At 33.1% G+C, this 20,762-nt stretch overlaps 1 protein-coding gene and 1 non-coding gene across 2 annotated transcripts in view; one reads left to right on the top strand and one right to left on the bottom strand.

The window, feature by feature from the left end:
- The window catches only part of LOC147066351 (uncharacterized), a 1,224,975-nt gene that overhangs the window by 652,092 nt on the left and 552,121 nt on the right, over positions 1 to 20,762 (bottom strand). The window lies entirely within an intron of this gene.
- TRNAN-GUU (transfer RNA asparagine (anticodon GUU)) lies at positions 5,013 to 5,085 on the top strand. Its single transcript has one exon. It is a non-coding gene; the product is annotated as a tRNA-Asn (tRNA).

The raw sequence follows: 20,762 nt of genomic DNA on the forward strand, positions 1-20,762 counted from the left end.
CATTGAATTATCCGTCCAATAATACTTTCTCAATAACAAATTAATTTAAAATTAATGTGGTTGGATATTAATATTTCAAACTACATCATTAATGGCACTAAACACATTGTAAAACATATGTAAAATATTAACATAATACAAAATATGAAACAATCAGCACTTACAATAACATTAATATCAACAGATAATATCAACAAATATTTATGATTAGTCAAAATTTACAATACAAAATATAAAATAAAATAAAAAATATTATCACTTGAAGTACGATCGAATACAAATACAATTAAAACCGAAATATGAGTCAAAATTAAATAACAATTAAAATAATAAATAATGTACAATATATAAAGTTATGTTACAACAATATAACAATCCCAAACAATAAATAGGATATACGATATATATATGTAATAACGGAGAAGACACAAAATATAATTGATCATTTAACAAATTAATTGGAATTGGGGAAAAAATTATATCTATTAATCTCTAGGATTTCCTGTATATCCAATTTTATAGATTTCTCATTCAAATGCAAGATTTTAAAATTTTTAGTGATATTAAACGAGCGATTATTTAAACATAAATGATATCCAAAAGATTAAAACTCATTACCATTTTTAGCACAGGCTGAAATGTTCTTTGATCCTAGTGTTAAAAGATCGTCCGGTTATCTTGTGCATAGGTAGAAATGTTAAGGCTATACTTCAGCTGAGGCATGGTCTAAAAATATCGTGACTAGGCGATGCGCGGATTGTGCAAATGACGCGAGCCGAACGAAATTTAATTTGTCATAATAATTCAACATGCGTCTTTTAATGTTATGTTTATTATTATATTCGTAATAATACTAGTATATTCATTGACATGTTTTCTTTGTTAAGTACATGCGGAGCGTTTTTTAGTCATCTTTACACGATTTAAGAATATATTCCTCCGACGCCATCACAAAACAAATTGACGTGCTCACAGGTTGACTATCGCTCTCCGACTGGCAACGCGGCCGAGATTACGACCCACATACTGTTAAACATTATTTGCCGTTTCACTTATGTACGCTCTTTAGTAACTGTGCATTTGTATCACTTTTCAAAGCGTTATTTAATAAAAAAAATCTTACCATTTATTTTGAAAACTACCACATTACTGGATACGTGTTTCGTCTTTTCCCCAATAATTTCACACTGAAAATACCCATAGTAGGTACATACTGTTTACTTATCTGGATTTGATATTCTTATACTCCAGAAATCCGAAAACTGGAGTTGGTTGCTGGAAATGATTTTGAAAATGGGATAGAGGAAGAGAGGTAAGTAACCGTGCGTAAGGGTAGATAATTTAGATTCAACGGACTTTTCTTTACGTAAATTTAGCACATTCATAATAATTTTAGCTATACTTTTATTTTAAATTTATCAATTGAACTGGCGTTTACGTGGGAGAACTCCATTATAATGATTTTGGAATAAAGCTATTTTTGTTAATTCTACCTTAATTGAGTCATTTACGTTTACAACCGTTTCGGGCTATAAACACAACCTCAGATTAGTCAACACTGTACTGAGTGTTTGACAGTTAGTGCAATAACGTTGTAAGATGGCGGATCGTGGTGATATTGTGATGACTGATGAGTCTCTGTCTTGAAACTTATAAATAAAGGGAAAAACCGCAAAATATGTATGGCAGAGTGGCGGGATGTGAAGACGAAGATTCTCAGGAATACCGGAAAGCCTATTTATTATTTATTAGTTTTTTTATTTATTTTTTAGTGTTTAAATGCTGAATTTTCTAAATTATGAAATTGAATTTAGGGATTATTTTTACAACGTTTTTCTTAGGTCGTATTCTTATTTATCCGGTGGTTGTTTGTCCGGCACAAATCTTGCAATCGATTTTTAACTTACTTCCCGACTAGCTAGACATTTGAAACTTTTAGAATATATCAGAACACGATGCCAATGCATTTTTTTAAAACTTTTAGCCATCTTTAAGTAGAATTGAATTCATCTTCAGTTAATTCTGTTTTGTATGAAAAGTTATTTCAATACCATTATTGGTTGCTAGGGGGTCCTAGCAACTAAATTATTAAATAATATATACGAGCGTTACAATGAAAATCAATATGAAATGACATTTAATTATTCAGTATTTCTATCAAGTACAATTTTTTTTGATCGTTTAAGCTAGTCAAGTCAAGTTTATATGATTCAACAGACAATTTAACAACGTTGTATATAAAAAGTTCTTTTTATCTTGTAATTATTTTAGTTTGAGGTCCTAACTAGTTGAACAAGGTAATATTGTGCATAATTCTATAAATAAATTACCTACTGCAAAAATAAGAAAAAAAATGTTTTCTTAAAAGTCATGTTTTGTTGCTTACAACCTTTTCCAGATGATACACTTAATTAACACAAATTATTTTGTTTCAAAACCATTTCTATATATTTTATTGGAACGTAGGTATGTAAAATTCATATTAATATACTTATCAAAGTGTGATAAAAATAATGAATAGGTTTTATAGCTATTCAGAATAATGTAATGATGTAGGCGTGTAAATGATTAAAATTATTGTAAGCCAGCGATACTGGGTACGAATTAATGTTTATAGGTAATTAATAATATTTTTCGATATGTTCATGCTACCAATAATGGCCAAAAATTTACTGCTCAATGTCACAGTGCGTCTCTCGCATAAAATTGCCCCATATGCTACCCCCATAAAATGCTGAAGTCAATATAAAAACGTTTTGATAAATGATAACCCGTCTGTACTGGCAACGTGTTGACCCAGGGGTTCTAGACACCACCTCGCCCCTACCCCCTGCCGACAGACCTCAAGTCTCGGCCTCCTGTCTCATGACGCGGAGCATATTGTGAGGATATAATATGACAGTGATGTGGATGCAACGGTATATAGTTGGTAAATATGATTAAAAGATTGGGTCTTTCATATTTTGTGCCGCCAATATCGCGAGATGATTTTTATTTTCGGTGGCCCCTGATATTTATTGTACGGTTTGAATTTCATGGAGCTCAGAAGATAACAGTTTTGTTAAAAAAACGTATTGACGGTTTAATGATTCATAATATTATAATAAAATACTATTATATATTATTAGGTACATAATAATTTTTAGCCTTTAAACCAAATTAAAAAATATGAAAACTAATACTTTCTATCGTTTCAAGACTTAAGAGGGGACATGCTCAGCGTAGGTCAAAATGGAGCTTTTGTTCTATTTTCAAAGCATGATCCTGGACATACCTTAAACGTTGTAGATAATCTATTTATATAATTTTGCAGCCTTATTATCATTTATATTTATTTTAAACATTTGATGACTGCATAAAGTATTTTTATTACATAAAATAGTATTCTTTTAAACCTCTCGCTCTAATGTTTTAGAATATAGTCATATTTCGGTACATAACTGTGCAGTGGTGTTAAGATTTTTTACATTTATTAATTTTTAAACGCATTTATAAAACCATTAGTATAATTTATATCGACATTATTATAGTGAAATATTTACGATAAAAAATTATATTGATGATTATCTGTGATCCCAAATTTGACAAGAATTAGGCATTTTATTATTCAAAAAATGGGTAAGATTAACACATTTGAAGATAATTTTAAAGATATTCATTATAAGCTATGTTTTTGACCATTCAAGTGTGATAAACATCCTACGAATAATGATTGCTTTATAATAATTATTGACCTAAGAATAAGGTAGTGTTTATTTTAAATACGCTATTTCTTTTGGCATTCCCCAGACAAACTATAATTGAAGTAGGGAGTAAAATGATGTTAACGCGCGTGTTTGAACATGTACCTAACCGTTTTTTTTAAACGGTACATGTTCAAACACGCTTGTTAACATCATTTTCTCCCTATTATTATTACTAAATTCTATCGGTTTTGTGGGTTTTGTACGATAAATTATAGATCTCGGTTTTTCATGAAGTTTAATAGTTTGGCAGTTCTATAAATTCTATAACATGGAGATGTACATTGGGCCTGAATATGCTGAAACCCGGATAACCAATTCCTATAGAATACCCACTAAAAAGCAATCAATTATTAGACACATAATAATTATGTTAATTAATTCTGAGTAGTGAAATATTTGTGTTGTTTTGGCTCTAATCTCGATCAGCTTGGTTTAATAGAATGTCCGACTTGCTTATGTGGCGAATTGCAGGATGCCAATCACATCATCTGGGAGTGTCCCCATAATTATGACGGTTGAAAGGGAAGTACTTCTCAAGTTGGTCCGACCCTCAGTTAGACTGATCGGCCATTACGACGGAAAAATTCTCAGCTTTCAAAAAGATTTTTTTCTCATCGAGAAATGACCGTAATTTACTATACCAAAGTAGAAATCACGCCCACTCTAGTGAACGCCAACCAAGTTCTTGAGAAGACACTCTCAGTTCAAATTTGAAGGGCGCCTAACGTTCATTATGCCACGGTATATGCTTGTATAGCGAGTGTGGAGACGTGGCGGGTGAGTGAGGGAAAAGCATGTACTAAGTGAAATATTGGAAAATAATGTCTACCTAATGTAAAATTGTAGGATTTTCTATAGATAAGCATTGATATTATGTATTCAATCGCATGCCAGATGCGATCAATGAAATAAATACTAGTTAATGTTTTAATTTTATGGATTTATATATAATATTTATATGTCTAGACATAAACCACATATATACTCATGTATCCCACATTATTACTTTTGAAAATTGTGAAAACACTGGGTGCACGTGAAAAAAAAAACCTAGTTTTTGCGAAATTGAATTAAATACATAGATACGTGTTATAGATAGATTTCGTTATAAATTGCAATGGCATTGTGTGAATTGTGTAAACGAACAGGTAGGTTTGTGATTATTCTTATACTCTTGGCACGTTATCAATCAGCGGTTTGAGATAACGAAATTAGCGTAACTGCGCGGAAAGTTATTTATTTTGAGAAACGTCGCACAGCTGCATCGCCTCCGTGGCGCAATGGGTAGCGCGTTCGGCTGTTAACCGAAAGGTTGGTGGTTCGAGCCCACCCGGGGGCGTTTATTTTTTAACCATTACAAATAATACAATTAATACACATTCAAAAGAAAATGGTTTTAACCACAAAGAAAACACGCGGAAGAAATAGATTGAGATGATTGTAAGCAAATTATATTTAGGTACGAGGGTGGGTCAATAAGTCCTTAGAAAAGCCGACAGGTGGCGCGACTAGTACTGTAAGCGGTTTGGTTTCATGCAGCGGCACTACCGATTCAGTATGCTGCGAAGTTTCAATCAGATTGGTCGGGTTGTTGTGTGTTTCTCGTACATTAAAAAAAAAAATTGCTTGTGGAAAATGGAAAAATGGAAAATGGAGAAAATTGAGTTTAGAGCTGTTATTAAACATTTTAATATAAAAGGGTTAACAGCAAAGGAAATAAAAAATGAGTTGGATTTAGTTCACGGCATATCTGCTCCTTCACTTGCAACTATTTATAACTGGCTAAATGAATTTAAACGTGGTCGTACATCAACAAAGGATGAACCACGCTCAGGACGTCCTGTAGAGGTGACTACACCAGAAATGATCAATAAAATCCACGATATGGTGTTAAGTGACCGAAGATTAAAGTTGAGTGAGATAATTGAGGTTACAGGGATCTCAAAAGGTAGCGTCATTTCTATTTTACATGACAAATTGGGCATGAAAAATATTTCTGCAAGACGGGTGCCGCGTTTGCTCACAGTCGACAATAAACGCAATAGGGTGGTGGCCTCTAAAGCCCTGTTGTCGCTCATGCAACGCAATCCGGATGAATTTTTTCGTCGCTTTGTGACTGTAGATGAAACATGGATACACCACTATACTCCCGAGACGAAAGAACAGTCAAAGCAGTGGATTGCGAAGGCAAACCATGTCCAAAGAAGGCGAAAACCGTAAAATCAGCTGGTAAGGTTATGGCTACTGTATTTTGGGATGCACGTGAAATTATTTTCGTTGACTATTTGGAAAAAGGAAAAACAATAACAGGGGATTATTATGCATCTTTATTGGACCAGCTAAAAAACAAAATTGAAGAAAAACGGCCTCATTTAAACAGGAAAAAAATCCTCTTTCATCAGGACAATGCCCGTGTTCACACATGTTTACAATCAATGGCTAAAATTGAAGAATTGAAGTTCGAATTGGTCGACCACCCACCGTATTCGCCAGATTTAACCCCCCAGTGACTTTTTCTCTTTCCCAAACTTAAAAAAATGGCTAAGTGGACAACGTTTTTTTTCAAATGAAGAAGTCATCGATCGGACAAATGCTTATTTTGAGGACCTTCCGAAAACTTATTTTTCTGACGGTTTAAAAAAAATTGAGAAACGTCTAACCAAGTGTATTGAGCTCCAAGGAGATTATGTTGAGAAATAAAAAAAAAATACAAAAAATAAAAACTGTTTTAATGCTTTTTTCTAAGGAATTATTGACCCACCCTCGTACTTAAATGATTATTTTATAATACATACACCATTGTATTTAATATATTTAAGTTAAAGAATAGGCATATCATTTTGAAAACTTGACAGGACCGCATTATTATTTTTACAACATATTCAGAAATGTAGGTAGGTACATTAAAAATACCTACAACCTAAAATAGGAAAATCTTGTATCATAAATATCGAAAAAAAAATTTACTGAAAAATGTGCTCTTAAAATATACTTAATAAATTAACAAGTTATTTCTAAACAAATGTAGATAGGTTCCTAATTATTTATTTTTAATATTGCAATGAAAATTTTTAATTCACGGGTAGAATCATCAGTTATCAATATTTCATATTATATAACTATGCTAACATCAACGTGATCCATTTGATGTATCTACATTTTACATAAGGTCAACTAACTATGCTCGCTATTGTTTGATATAATAATATTGCTGTCATAAAATATATTTTTTTCATGTAAAATACAGAGCAAAAAAATGTGATGTCTCCCATATTATTAGTCAATTACAATATTCAGTTTACTTGATATTAATAGGTATGTAATGTTAAAAAAACAATAAAAATGGAGATATGCAAAGTGACACAAAAATAATTTGAAAAATTATTATAACCTGGGACTTACTCTCAATTTTATGGAATTCATGAAATGTTAGTTTCTAAGACGAGAAAAGATAGGGAATAATAATGAGACATAGGTACATCTTTTCTATAAAGTCTTCAGATTATTCAGATAGCTCGCAAAGTTACCTAAAAATTTTTCATTTTCGATCTTCACTCAGCACCTGAGTACCTGAGACCTTAAATGGAAATGGGCAGGACATAGGTATTATATATAGCTCTAAGAAAAGACAATCGTAAGTCTAGTCATTTTGTGGTAACCAAAAAGGTAGAAAATATCTGAGACGTAGACTAACTAGTAAGTAAGTACTTAAAAAAAGTATATGTAGAGAAGAATGTTTTTATTTTTAATATTTTGTTTATTTATTATTTTTGTTAATATTTTGTGTTATGTTGTCTATAATAGTATAGGCCATGGTATTAGTTACTGTTATTTTTTCTCATCTACCATAGAGGACTTGCATGAACGGGCTGACATTTTAACTGTGGCGCCCTCCACAGAGATTACTCCACACTTTGATGATAAATTACTCTGGAAGTGATTTATATCTGCCTTGACGCTATCCGGGCGCCCACTCCCCGGTCCACCCCTGCCCGAATCCCCCTCCCCGGCCCCTTAAGGCCAGGGTCGCAGGGGGCGAACATATTCAAAACGTGATTCATAATCCAATTAATTCCGTCAAACCGAAACTATTTGCGGCAGTTTTATGAGGGATGAGTTTTGTGACGTAATTCGACAGAATGAAGTCCCTGGGAAAACGTAGAAAATTTTATATATTTTTATGTCAAATCATTAAATAGTTTTTTTTTATCAATTTTCTCCACTTATCTTTATCAACTGCCAACACTTTCAGCAAAAAATCAATAATATAATCGACGTATCTGACGTAGGATGGTCCTTATTCTATGAAAATAAATGACTCCATATTGGAAGAGTTTGGCATTAAAGAACTTCATTGGAAAACTTGGAGATAACGACTTATGATATCAAGTAGCAACCATATCACTCCAAATGGAAGAAGATTGTTGTCAAACCCTCTAATTTCAGTAATCACTGTCATCATTTGTGAAACCAACGGTAAGAAGAAAAAATTTCTTTACCTATGTGTTTATTTTAATCTCAGTAGTTTGTCGTTGAAAAAAGAAACAGAAATACTGAAATAAAAATAATTTAACAGAAATCATTTGCACCCACGAAGCTTCGTGGGGTCGCATTTTTGACACATTGTCATTTTGTTTATTCTATACTGAGGAAATATTCCAATCTGCAGTACCGAAACTCAGAGATATATCTTCAGTTTTATTATTTAGCTGCACAGAGTTCTTTGGATAACAAATTTCGTAGCCGATAATCCAAAAAGTCAACGTTATGTAGATACAAATGTGACGCATGACTGGTGGACCAAATTTATTGATAGTATCGTTAGTCGAAATCGGTATTGGTAATTAATTAATAAAAATATTCAACAGTTTACCAGTTTGTTGAATGGTGACTATTTCAAGAACAATTAATTGCTTGACACCGGTTTGTTTTTTTTCTCCATTGGTATAAATAAATAAATTAGTATAAGTTAATATAACCTACTTGGATGCCGCCTTATATGGAGCAGAGGATAATGCACTCAGCCGCGGATCCAAGATTCGTGGGTTCGAATGTTTTCAAAGCGAATAGTTTATTTGGAATTTTACTCAGTTACCATTTCAAGTCAATGGTAATTCTAATAGATATCAATTTTAATCCAAATTCCATCAAATACCTTGTGGATAGTATTAATATGCAATTATAATTATTTTCTGAATTGATTTTATATAATCAATGTAGGTAATTATTCTTCTTTGTCATGACCTCGTGACTGAGTGTCGTAATTCAAATGATTTGACCACTGGCTGTTTTGTCGCTATAACTTTCAGAATTCATCATCATGGGTTCGTGGAAAACTGGAGGTATTCTTGATTTGGTGTGTCCAGTGGCCATGTACACATTTTTATACAGATTTCCCTCTTGCCCACACCAATTTTTAACGTGGCTAATTACCGCGAGATTTTCAAACTATTGTCCAAAAGAGTCTGTATCGTGGACTTGTTTTTTATTTACCCATACATAAATCTTTCAATATTCGCTTCCAGACCCCTTCAAACCAACCCGCCTTGCACCACATTCGATCTTAATCGAGCGTATCACGATGGCATACGTTTGGTTTGAAGCATCAGCAGATTCTTTACGCCGGTGAATGTCTTAGGAGCAGATATCCATAATGAGGTCGCTACGCACTCAAGTGTACTTTGACTGAGTATACTAAGAAGACTTTCTAAAAAAATGTGTATATGGAAGAGAGGAGCACTGTGAACTTACAAAAATAAATTATTCTAATTAATAAATAAAATAGTACCGAAAACAATACGGATATACAAAACTATTTGAAGAGATTTTCACATCCGCTATAAGGTTTGGCATTTTTTTCAAGGCAACAAAATTGATCTTTGTGGCGAACAGGCCGGTGGACCCGATGGGCCCAACATACTGGCTCACGAATCTCAGGGACTGGATTGAACTAAGCACTCTATCCCTGATCTGCATGGGAATGGGACAACTGTACTCCGGACAATTGGACGCCGCACTGTCGTAGACATGTATACAGAACGTAGACGAGGTGTTTTAATCAGTTTATATCTACTACTTAGTAGTTTTAATTCATTTTACTCTTAATATAATGTATTCTTTATTGCGGATTGAGAATTACCATGCCTAAAGCTTTATATAAAATAAAAAACTCTTTTTTCGTTGGAACTTAAACATATGCACTATTAAATCATTATTTACGTCTGCATATTTTCATTCTCACAAACTATTAAATCATAATATAATCATTTTAATATAAATAATAATTTTAAATATTTTTTTTAAAGTACCTAACGTCTATTTATTTTCGAATTCCGTGGCGTCCAGTTGTCCCGGTGCCAAATCCTCCTAGACCCGATCTGAATAGCGATATACAGGGAAAAGATGGCCAAATTCATCACCAATGTCTGATAATATTATATATTACGACATATAAAGAAGAAGAATCCGATAGGCGATAATCAATATTATCTGGAATTACTAGTCCAAAATATTCTGTAGGCGAGGTATACCTACGTTTTTGAAAATTTCAAATATTAAATTTATTGTGGTTACAAAAATATTAAATTTGGTTGCATTCACTTTCTCGCTCCTCTCTTGAAAGACGATATTTCAAATTTGTCAAATATTCCGGACATGTGCCTTTTGACATTGAGCGCGATGTCAGCGGTTTGCATTTTTGGACATTTGTCAAAACTCGCAACCCTTTTGTTGAAGTGTGCGACCCTTGTTCATTTATTGAATGGTTGTTTCGATAAATCATACAAGTCGACATTGTGTGTCAGAGATGTTTCGTACATACCTACCTATTTAATATATCAACGACGAAGACTGGCTACTGAACGATTAAATTTTAACCTTTGCCTTGAAAAATAATTTCATTATGTGAATTAATAATTAACCATAATATTCATGTGCCACAAATTGTGGGCGATTGATTACACACAGAGATTTATTAAAAAAAAATATTTGTTTTAAATCATCGTCAGCCTGAATTAATCAATTGCTCGATAAAGTCATATTTTTATTACAATTTCTAACGAAGTCATGCGAGCTTACTTGCAACGGTTTAAAATAACACCTGGTGGCAAGTACCTATGCAATGACGGAAGTGACCTTGGCGTCCTACAATTACTCCTCGTTCTCCAATTTTCAGCAAGGAGCGGCACAACCTGAACTTCATATTACAGATGGCAGACTCGGATATCCGAGACCTTTCAGACTCCATGGCAAACGAGCCCGGAAGAGATGGTCTTTTTCATTTTTGTATTGGTGTTATAAAAATAATCTAAATATTAAACACTGACATGTAACAATGATTAATGCCTTTCAGGTCTAGTGAGTCGTATAAGTTAGGATAAGTATATTATGGTCAGAATATCATTCATAGTATGCGACATTTATTTTTCCACGGGAAAAACGTAGTTCTCAGTTCCCAACAAATTCGACGAAATATTCATCAGAATCATTAGGTATCGCCTTGCACAACAAAGATTTTTTCAAGGGCTTTACTATGTAGTTTCATAGGCCCAGGCCGAATTAGAAATACCTGATGGGTATTGTTTTCAATAAGGCAATTTTCTCAGCCGCCATACATTTCCTTAGATTCATAAGTATCAAGTAGAATAGTTTGCGTGCCAAAGTCCTTAAAAAAGCCTCGATAGTAAATCCATAATATAGGTAGCCATAAAAGCATCTTGACAAATAATGCATCAAGCATCTAGTCCCTAACCCCGCCAAATTGACTCTTGGAGATGTGGCTGTATAGGCACATCCTCAAAACTCCTTGGAAAAATGAATGGGAAAGGATCGAGAAGTTCTGCGTAGTATCAAAAGCTGAAGACTACAGTACCTATATCAGTCAAATTTTATTATAGATTTGATATTAGGTACTGTTGGGAATGGGACAACTGGGCGCTAGGACAATTGGGCGCCGCACTGTCGAATGAAATAAATAGCGGTTTGTTACGATTTTATACATAAAGTAGACGAGGAATTTATCTACTACTCAGTAGTTTTAATTCATTTTGCTTTTAACATAATGTTTTTTATTGCGGATTGAGAATAATAATAAATTATCATGCCTGAGGCATTATATAAAAATAAAAAGAACTCTCTTATCATTAGAATATAGACATATGCATAATTAAATCATTATTTACGTGTGTATATTTAAATTCTCACCAAGTATTAAACAGTAATATAATTAATAATTTAAATATAAATATATTTTAAAAGTACGTATAATTCACGAACGTCTAATTATTTTCAATTTTCATTCGATTACGTGGCGCCCAGTTGTCCCGGCGCCGAATCTTCCTAGAACCGTACTCTTTTTACAAAATTTACAAAATACGTATGTAGGTACCTCCGTAGCGATTATCCAACTATACAAAGTATACTTTTACAAGCGTTGCGAAAATGGACGTGTAAAAGAAATACTAGATGCCTACATATAAACCTAACATATAATATTTTTTATTAAATCTCACTGTCAAAAAACACCGTTATCTGTAAAAATATTTCTTTGTCCGTGTCCCTTGGTGATTGATGCAGTTGCCTGTTAGTATCTTGTGGCTGATACACCTGTCAAAAGAGACACTCAGTTTTAGCGTCAGGTGACAATGAGTGTATCTATTATGGAACGCTTATCGCAGCTTACTAAAACCGTTTTCGTGTATACATTTATTAAAGGGATACAACACGCTAGGTTTTTTACGCCGTGAAATGTATCCCATTAAAAAGATATGAAAAATGACCCGTATTAACAGAGATGGTCACATTAATAATGGTTATTACACTGGACTTGGGGGTAATTTATACAAATAGCTAATGATTAACACTATGAGTGGTATGTACCAATAACAATGTTTTACCGAAAGAAAAAACGAGTAGTAAATAGGTACTTATGTTTGAGTTAGTTTCACAATTAGGTAGATTTACGTTATATATTATTATAATAGGTACGAGTGTAGTAACAAGAAATTATTATTTATAATTAACTATTTCTTTTATTCAACGAATAATTCACAAGATTTTAGAATATATCATTCTGATTATTGAACAATATAATTTTGAAAAAACTTTCTGAGAGAATATTTATTATAACCAATAGAAAAAATCTTTTTTGAAAAAAAGTAAGCTAACCCGACGGGGAATCGAACCCCGTATCTCCCAGGTTTACGCCCTGAAGTGATTTGGAAGAGCACTGATGAGTAGGTATTAAAATTGACCAATAGTTAAAATTTGTCGTAATTAGTATGTCACCTCGTAGCATAGTGGTAATGCACAGATCAGGGCGTAAACCTGGGAGATACGGGGTTCGATTCCCCGTCGGGTTGGCTAACTTTTTTTCAAAAAAGATTTTTCTATTTGTTATAATATTATATTCTCTCAGAAAGTGTTTTTCAAAATTATATATGTTAAATTATTATTTAATGAATATATGTGGCATGGAAAGATCACAAAAGAAACCGATGGATAAGGAAGCAGACAAGAGTATGTGATGTGATAGAGGTCCTAAGCAGATGAAATGGCAATGAGCTGGACATGTTACTCGGAGAGTGGACAATCGCTGGACAAATGCCGTCATACAATGGTAGAGTATATGATTCATAACTTTGCACTCCGGCTCTAGGATGAAAACGATGTAAGTAATATATTATTCTAAAAATATATTTTCAAATATATTATTTGTTTATTTATTTATTACTACATATTATAAAAAGTAAATATTATTTGATCTAATTTTATTCGAGGTAATCAGGCAATGAGGCGTATAAGTATAGTAAAGAGTGTAAAAAAGTGCTAAGTTATAAAGCGTATACTCTACTGAGGGGGCATTAAACGCCCACAGGGACACCCTAAAACCATAGATGAACTCAAAAAGTTCAGTGAGTGCACCTGGTAGTAAAGAATTAGGGATTGAAAAGAGTGGAAGGATATTGACGAAGCCTTAATCCAGCAGCGGGTCGACTCCAGCTGATGATGATTATGATGATAAAACAATATTTTAAAATGTAGAATTATTCTTTATTGTTGGTACATATTTATAATATTGACTTGTCTTTATGAGACGAGACAATAATTGAAATAGCTTGCATCTAAAGATATATTATTTGCAGAGTTTAATAGAATTTTTAAACCCAATGCGAACCAACTCAATTAGATAACATAAATTATTTTTATTGACTCTATAAATCAATATGGATCTTGGTCGTCTCCCGAAGAGGTTTCTTAACAGATTTTTAAAGTGAGAAATAATTATTGTTATCCATTTTATTAACGTGTTAGATTCATGATCTTTGAAAAACATCATGTAGTAAATTTGCCACATTTGGGATTCAAAAATGCGACGTACGCTTTCAGAAGTAAGTTGGTAATCAGCCACTTTACCTCGGTGACCGCCGTAATTAATACCAACAGTCTGTTGAAATCTATAATATATTGCTTTAGTACCTAATCGACTAAAAATTGATGTGTGGAGTTACATAAAAATACATAATTAATAATATCACAATACTATTGTACCACGTTGGCCGAGCGGCTTATAATGTCGTCGGACCCAGGTACGAATCCCGGCTATGGCAAAATATGTACACATATTGTTTTTCAATTTGAGTTTGTAGTTTCAGAGTATGGACCTAATAAGTTGAGCAAGTGGCTAACATACATTTCTCGTAAAAATAAAAATCTGGTAATACAAACCTCTACTCTGTGGAGGCTCATATTATGATCTTATTATGATCGGATATAGTAAAAACTAATGTAAAATTAATAAGAGGTATTTAGATCATTACAGGTCATCAACTGAGGCTATACTACAATGAGACGACACTGGTTTCGATAGTTATTTAACTATATTTGGGGTAAGCATTATATTTTATGTTTTCTATTAACAAACTATAGACATTCAAAAACATTGAGAGTGATAAGGATATTTGATTTCTTTTTAAAAAAAGATTTAAAACGATTTATGCTAATAAATAATTAACATGAACCATCCATAAGCTGTTATTTTTAATATACTCTTATCTAAATTATTATGATAAGTAGCAAAAATAAATTCTTTTCTCAGTCTGAATTAGGAGCTGTTCCACATTTCCTGTGACAAAGAGCATTTCCAGGAAAGACTCTGTCAGAATCACGAAGTTGACGCTAGAATGGGGCAGCTTATAGACAGAGAAGGCTAATTATATATTATACATTTTCAATGCCTATTGCACTACTATTTAAAAAAAAAACTGAATACGATATCTCAATTATTGATAGTATTTAGAAAGAATAAATTGAGACGGAGGAGGAGGGGTTTAGTCATTTTTCGATTTTAACTCTAACGATGGCCGTCTTAAGTATACTGCAAGCGATGTTTCCTGCAATCACAGTCGACATTGACAAAAGACATCTCTGACTCTTCAAGTTCTATTATCGATGGAACGGTTGGCAATATTGATGATCGGCTTTCAGCGTTTCCGGTCTCCATTTTGCGCGGGGCTTATCAAATGATAAATTTTAACAGTTAATTTAGCGCCTGGCGTTACATGTAAAAACGCGGAAAACGTCTTTTTTAAAGCCTTATTCAGACGGCCTGAAATTTAATGAATCGAGAGTCGTCAATCTTTTTCAGTTTAGAGCTTTAAGCTTGTCCTAGTTGCGTTGTATCTGAAAGCCTAACGAATGTTTCGCCCCCATTCGGAAAGTAGCTTTTCAACTGAATTTTTAGGCTTACGGCTTTGAAACGAGATATTTTAACGCGGCCTGGCTTTTAGAACCACTCTGGAGTGATGGCTTTTCCATAAGCAGTAACGAACTCGCTTCAATATGAAAATTTTAATGCTAAAACACTTTAATACTCGTAGTCATAAACATAGAGTTTTCAAAAAAAAACTATGCACATTTACCCGCCGCCATAACAATTTTACAAGTTATGTACATATATGTATCAAGCAAGTATGTATTAATGGTTGGTTTCTCATTGTTTTAGGTAAGTATATTTTAAATGAAAATAAATCTTGATTCAAGTTACTTTGAAATCGTACTCATACTTATCGATTTGATGATCTGGCATTCTACTGTCGAACGAGAACTTCTTGTCCACGTGTTAAAACTGTAAACTAACAATCCCCCTCAGTGCAGCTCGTCGCATATTTCCGTTTTCAAATAAGGAACGCCCCCAAATTTAGCATTTCATTGTACGCTCCCATGGTGTAATTCACTTTCAATTAACGTTTTTTATAATAAAAATATGTCTAAAATGATCTAGAGTGATGTTAGAATTAATGTTAGTAAACTTTAAATTTATTGCGAATAAGAAAAGAATTCGCATCTAAAAGAAGAGCCGATACAATATTTAAATCGTCTCCAGCATGCGTTGTCACCATGACGGGTACGTCATTGAGAAGTCTTCTACGTGCGACTACAGTGACTTCATGTTATCGCCAATTTCTTATTGTCTGACAATAGCAGAAAATTTATCTTAGCTTGCAAAACTTCATGACCGTGTAAAGAAATACGGCTATCCTCTTGTGAAATTCTATAAAGTCGTTCGTTACATTTTCACGAGGTGGAAAATATTCTTAGTTTTTTTAAATTTTGTTGAAGAAATTGATAAGTCGGAGTGGTGGTCAAAATGAATTTAGGTAATACCTACACTCGTAACGTTTTCATTTAATATGCATAAGAAACATCTACAATCTACATTTCCATATAATCAGCACCATAAACTTCGGTCTGTTCACTATGACTTTTGGATAAAAGGTTTTCAAATCTAATTCCATTTATCATGTTGCGTGACCATGTACTTCCGCCAAACAACGATTTCGTCTATCCAACGTTATCTATGGTGTTGATGCCTTTCTCTACAGTTTGGGTACTACAAGATAAATATATTTGTCTAGCAATCATGTCTTCTTTGATTATATTAAGGTAGGTAGGTGGAGGAGGTATAATTTTCATTATTAGAAATACTATAGCTTACAAAGCTATTAACAACCTCATCATTCCGAACATATCCACTGAAGTTTTGGGCATTACACTGACTAACCTTAAAGATAAAATTAATATCATTGCAGTTTATAGGCCCCCGAGCAATAGCGGAAATAATACAAATCTGTCGCTTCAGGAATGGGACCAAGTTTTTAGTAATACTCTATTAGATGATAAAACCATATTGGTGGGAGACTTCAATGCCCACAATGTCGCGTGGAATTGCAATAGAAATGATATAAATGGTTCTAGAATCATCTATACTTTAGCTGATTACGACTTAATTTTAATAAACAATAATACTAAAACCCGTATTGATCTGCGACGAGGTACAAAATCAAATATTGATTTAGTTTTTTCTTCTCCTAATCTTCTACAACAGATTGTATTAAATATAGATGAAGACCCCCGGGGATCGGATCACTATCCAGTGCGTATTAATTTATCTGTACAAAAAGCAATTTATTTCAAAAAGACTTTCAAGTTGCAGACCAAAAAAACCAATTGGGTTAAATTTAAAAATACAATGGCTGAAAATATTAATGAATTCAAAACAGATTCTTTTCTCAGTTTAAGTTCAGTCTCGCAGTATAAATTCCTCATTAAAAAAATCACACAAGCAATCATAGATTGCACCCCAAAAAAAGGGAATAATCCCCAATTTCGCCATAGCAATCCAGTAGAATGGTGGGATTCAGAGTGTGATAAGGTAAAGAGAAAAAGAAAAGCTGCCTTAAAAAAATGGGAATTTACCTTAGATTTTAAAGACTTAATTGAATACAAAAAGAATGCTGCCATAGCTAAAAAAACTTTTAAAAAGAAAAAGAGTGACTGCTTTCGAAAATTTGCAGAGACCATCAATTTTAGCACAGACCTTAAGTATACATGGGAAAAAGCAAAAATTTTTAAAAACAAATGGATAAAAATTAGACCCGATAGTATTGAACAAAATATGCAAAATAAAGAGAAAATTGAAGCTGCTCTTGAAAGACTATGCCCACCGTGGGTTCCAAGTAACCCTAACATTTTCCCTGTTACCAAAAATAACACGCTATTCGACACTCACTTTAGTTTCATAGAATTCAGCATAGCATTAAATTCTCGTCAACATAATTCCGCACCTGGAACGGACGGGATAACGTATGAAGTCATTAATATGCTTCCCACTCCAATAAAACATATATTCCTTGACATTTTTAACCTCATGTTTCATAGCATGGAATTCCCTGACGAATGGAAAAGCATATTTATACATTTTATTAATAAACCTAATTCGGATAGCTTAAGACCTATTGCACTGACCTCATGTGTCTGCAAAATCTTAGAAATCATGGTCGCAAATAGATTTCGCTGGTGGCTGGAAAGAGAAAAAATTATCCCAGATACACAAACCGGATTCAGGAAAGGTTTTTCCTGTGCGGATAACCTAACAAATGTTGCAATGTATATTGAAGAATCTTTTAATGAAAAAAAACATACGCTAGGTATTTTTTTGGACGTGATTGGAGCCTTCAATAACGTTCAATCAGATATTCTCGTTGAAATATTGGCACAAATAGGGTGCCCCTTTAAACTCGTTAAATTCTGTTTTTTTCTTGTCTACGAGAGATTAATCTATACTAATTCAAACATAGATCTCCCGAGAACACTGTATAAAGGCGTTCCTCAAGGAGGAATTTTAAGTCCGCTGTTTTACATTATATACGTTAGCCACATTGTTCGCAATATACCGAAAGCTATAACAGTCTCCCAATTTGCAGACGATATATCTTTGTTCCTTAAAACTAAAGACCCCAATCAGGATAAAAATATAATGGAATGTGCACTAGAAACAATTAGAAATAATCTATTCAAACTGGGTTTGGATCTATCTCCGGAGAAAACGGTATTCGTACATTTCAACAAAAACAAAATACTGCCGGGAGAATTTCAAATTAAATTGAATGATATGATGATTAAATCAACTGAATCAGCCAAATTTCTAGGTATTTATTTTGACTTCAAGCTTTCTTTTGATAAACATGTCAATTACATTGCCCAGAAAGTCAATAGAGCCACCAACATTATAAAGTTCCTCAGAGGTACTTGGTGGGGATCACACCCTTCCACTCTAATAATTTTCTATAAAAGCTACATCAGATCCATAATGGACTATGGAAGCTATATTTACTTCCCAAAAAATAAAGGAGCAAAGCTACAGTTAGAACGACTACAGAACCAAGCTATCAGATTGGCTCTTGGCCTAAGAAAAAGTACACCTACTAACATACTACTTGCCGAAGCCAAGATAACATTTCAAGTTACAAGTTCATTACAAGTTTACAAGAAAGATCTAAATTTCTATGTAAAAACTTCTTGGTAAAATGTATGTCAAACCGTACTTCTAATACGAGATACAATGTCAACAGATTTCTACAAACAACTATAACGCGAGATCGTACTCCGAAGAGATTTCAAATTTTAAAAGAAAGTATCCAAGCTGTAAATTGTATTGATCATCTGATTTTAAAAAGAGACTTCTACAACTTTTTTAATTATACATATGAGGATATTATATATAACGTTTTAACTAATACAAAAATAGGAATGGAGCTATCGCACTCCGACTCTCCCGACTTATTATTCAAGTCCAAATTTAGCAATCAAAATGTAGTCCAAATTTTTACGGATGGAAGCAAAATTCCCGATTCACCTTCAGTAGGTGTAGCAGTGTTCTTCCCCCAATCCAACACGTCGGTTGCCAAAAGTGTCCACAGATTCACTTCCATCTATACAGCAGAGTGCTTAGCCTTATACGAAGCCACTAAAATTGCACTTAATTACAAAAATAAAAATATCAACATTTTCACTGACTCCTTAAGTCTGATTCACTCGCTCGAAAATCCAAATTTCAGCATCAAAACTAATGACTACATTCTTAATATTAGAACCAACATTTCCAAATTTAGCAATAGTAACGAACACGGTACAAATATACAGATATACTGGATTCCAGCACATAAAGGAATTAATGGCAATGAAATTGCGGATCAATTGGCAAAAAAATCTGTAAAATACCCATCAGAAAATATAAGAATTCCATACACAGATTTTAAAGCCCAGTTTAAACAAACAATGAGCGAAAATAACGGTAAATATTTAGAAAATCTTGGGAAAGAAAAGGGAACACACTACTATCAAAACTTTTATAGTAGATCTCCTAAAACTTGGTTTAGTAAACATTGTAAAATAAAGCGAGATGTAATAGTGACAATAGCTAGAAGCAGGTCAGGGCATTACAGTCTCAACGAATCATTGTACAAAATTAAAGTGGTAGATAGCCCTCAGTGTCAGTGTGGACATCCCACTCAAGATCTTAACCACATTGTCTGGCAATGTGATGCCTATGACCAGGAGAGAGAAGTGTTATTGAATAAGTTGGGGAAATGCAGGTTATACCCTCCTTTTACGATTAATTCGTTCCTGGCAAAACCAAAAATTTCAGTTATGAAAATTGTACATGAATTTCTCCAAAAATGTAACGTAAATGTCTAGTGTATAGTGTAACAAAAATGTAATTCTGTATCATTAACAATGTAACTATTTATGCCTGTCGTTAAAAAAAAAAATGTATGTATACTTTTGTAAACCATTGTAAAGCAGAATAGCCTTCCATTCAGAGAAGAGCTCAATTGCTTCCAAATAAAGAAAAAAAAAAAAAAAAGGTAGGTAGGTATGTGTCTTTATTTGAGATTTTCAGCAAATATTATTATACGCGAACTCTTATTTGTTTCTCTATCCAATCATATTAAAAAGTATCAGCTGAGAGTATACCTTTAACGTAACTGGACATAACATGATATAACAGAATATGAAGAAACAAAACAGTGACACAATAGAAGAGCCAGTGGAAAAATAAAACATTAATTTTTGCCGTATCCATTTATTAATTAAATAATTATAAAACTTCAGATTATAAAAAATATGTATATATATATAAATATTTAATATATCATATAATCACTGCATGTTGGT

The sequence above is a fragment of the Rhyacophila brunnea genome, unplaced genomic scaffold (genome assembly GCF_057557595.1).
Source record: "Rhyacophila brunnea isolate RB1 unplaced genomic scaffold, BYU_Rbru_1.0 scaffold_5, whole genome shotgun sequence".
In the NCBI taxonomy this organism is placed as follows: domain Eukaryota; kingdom Metazoa; phylum Arthropoda; class Insecta; order Trichoptera; family Rhyacophilidae; genus Rhyacophila; species Rhyacophila brunnea.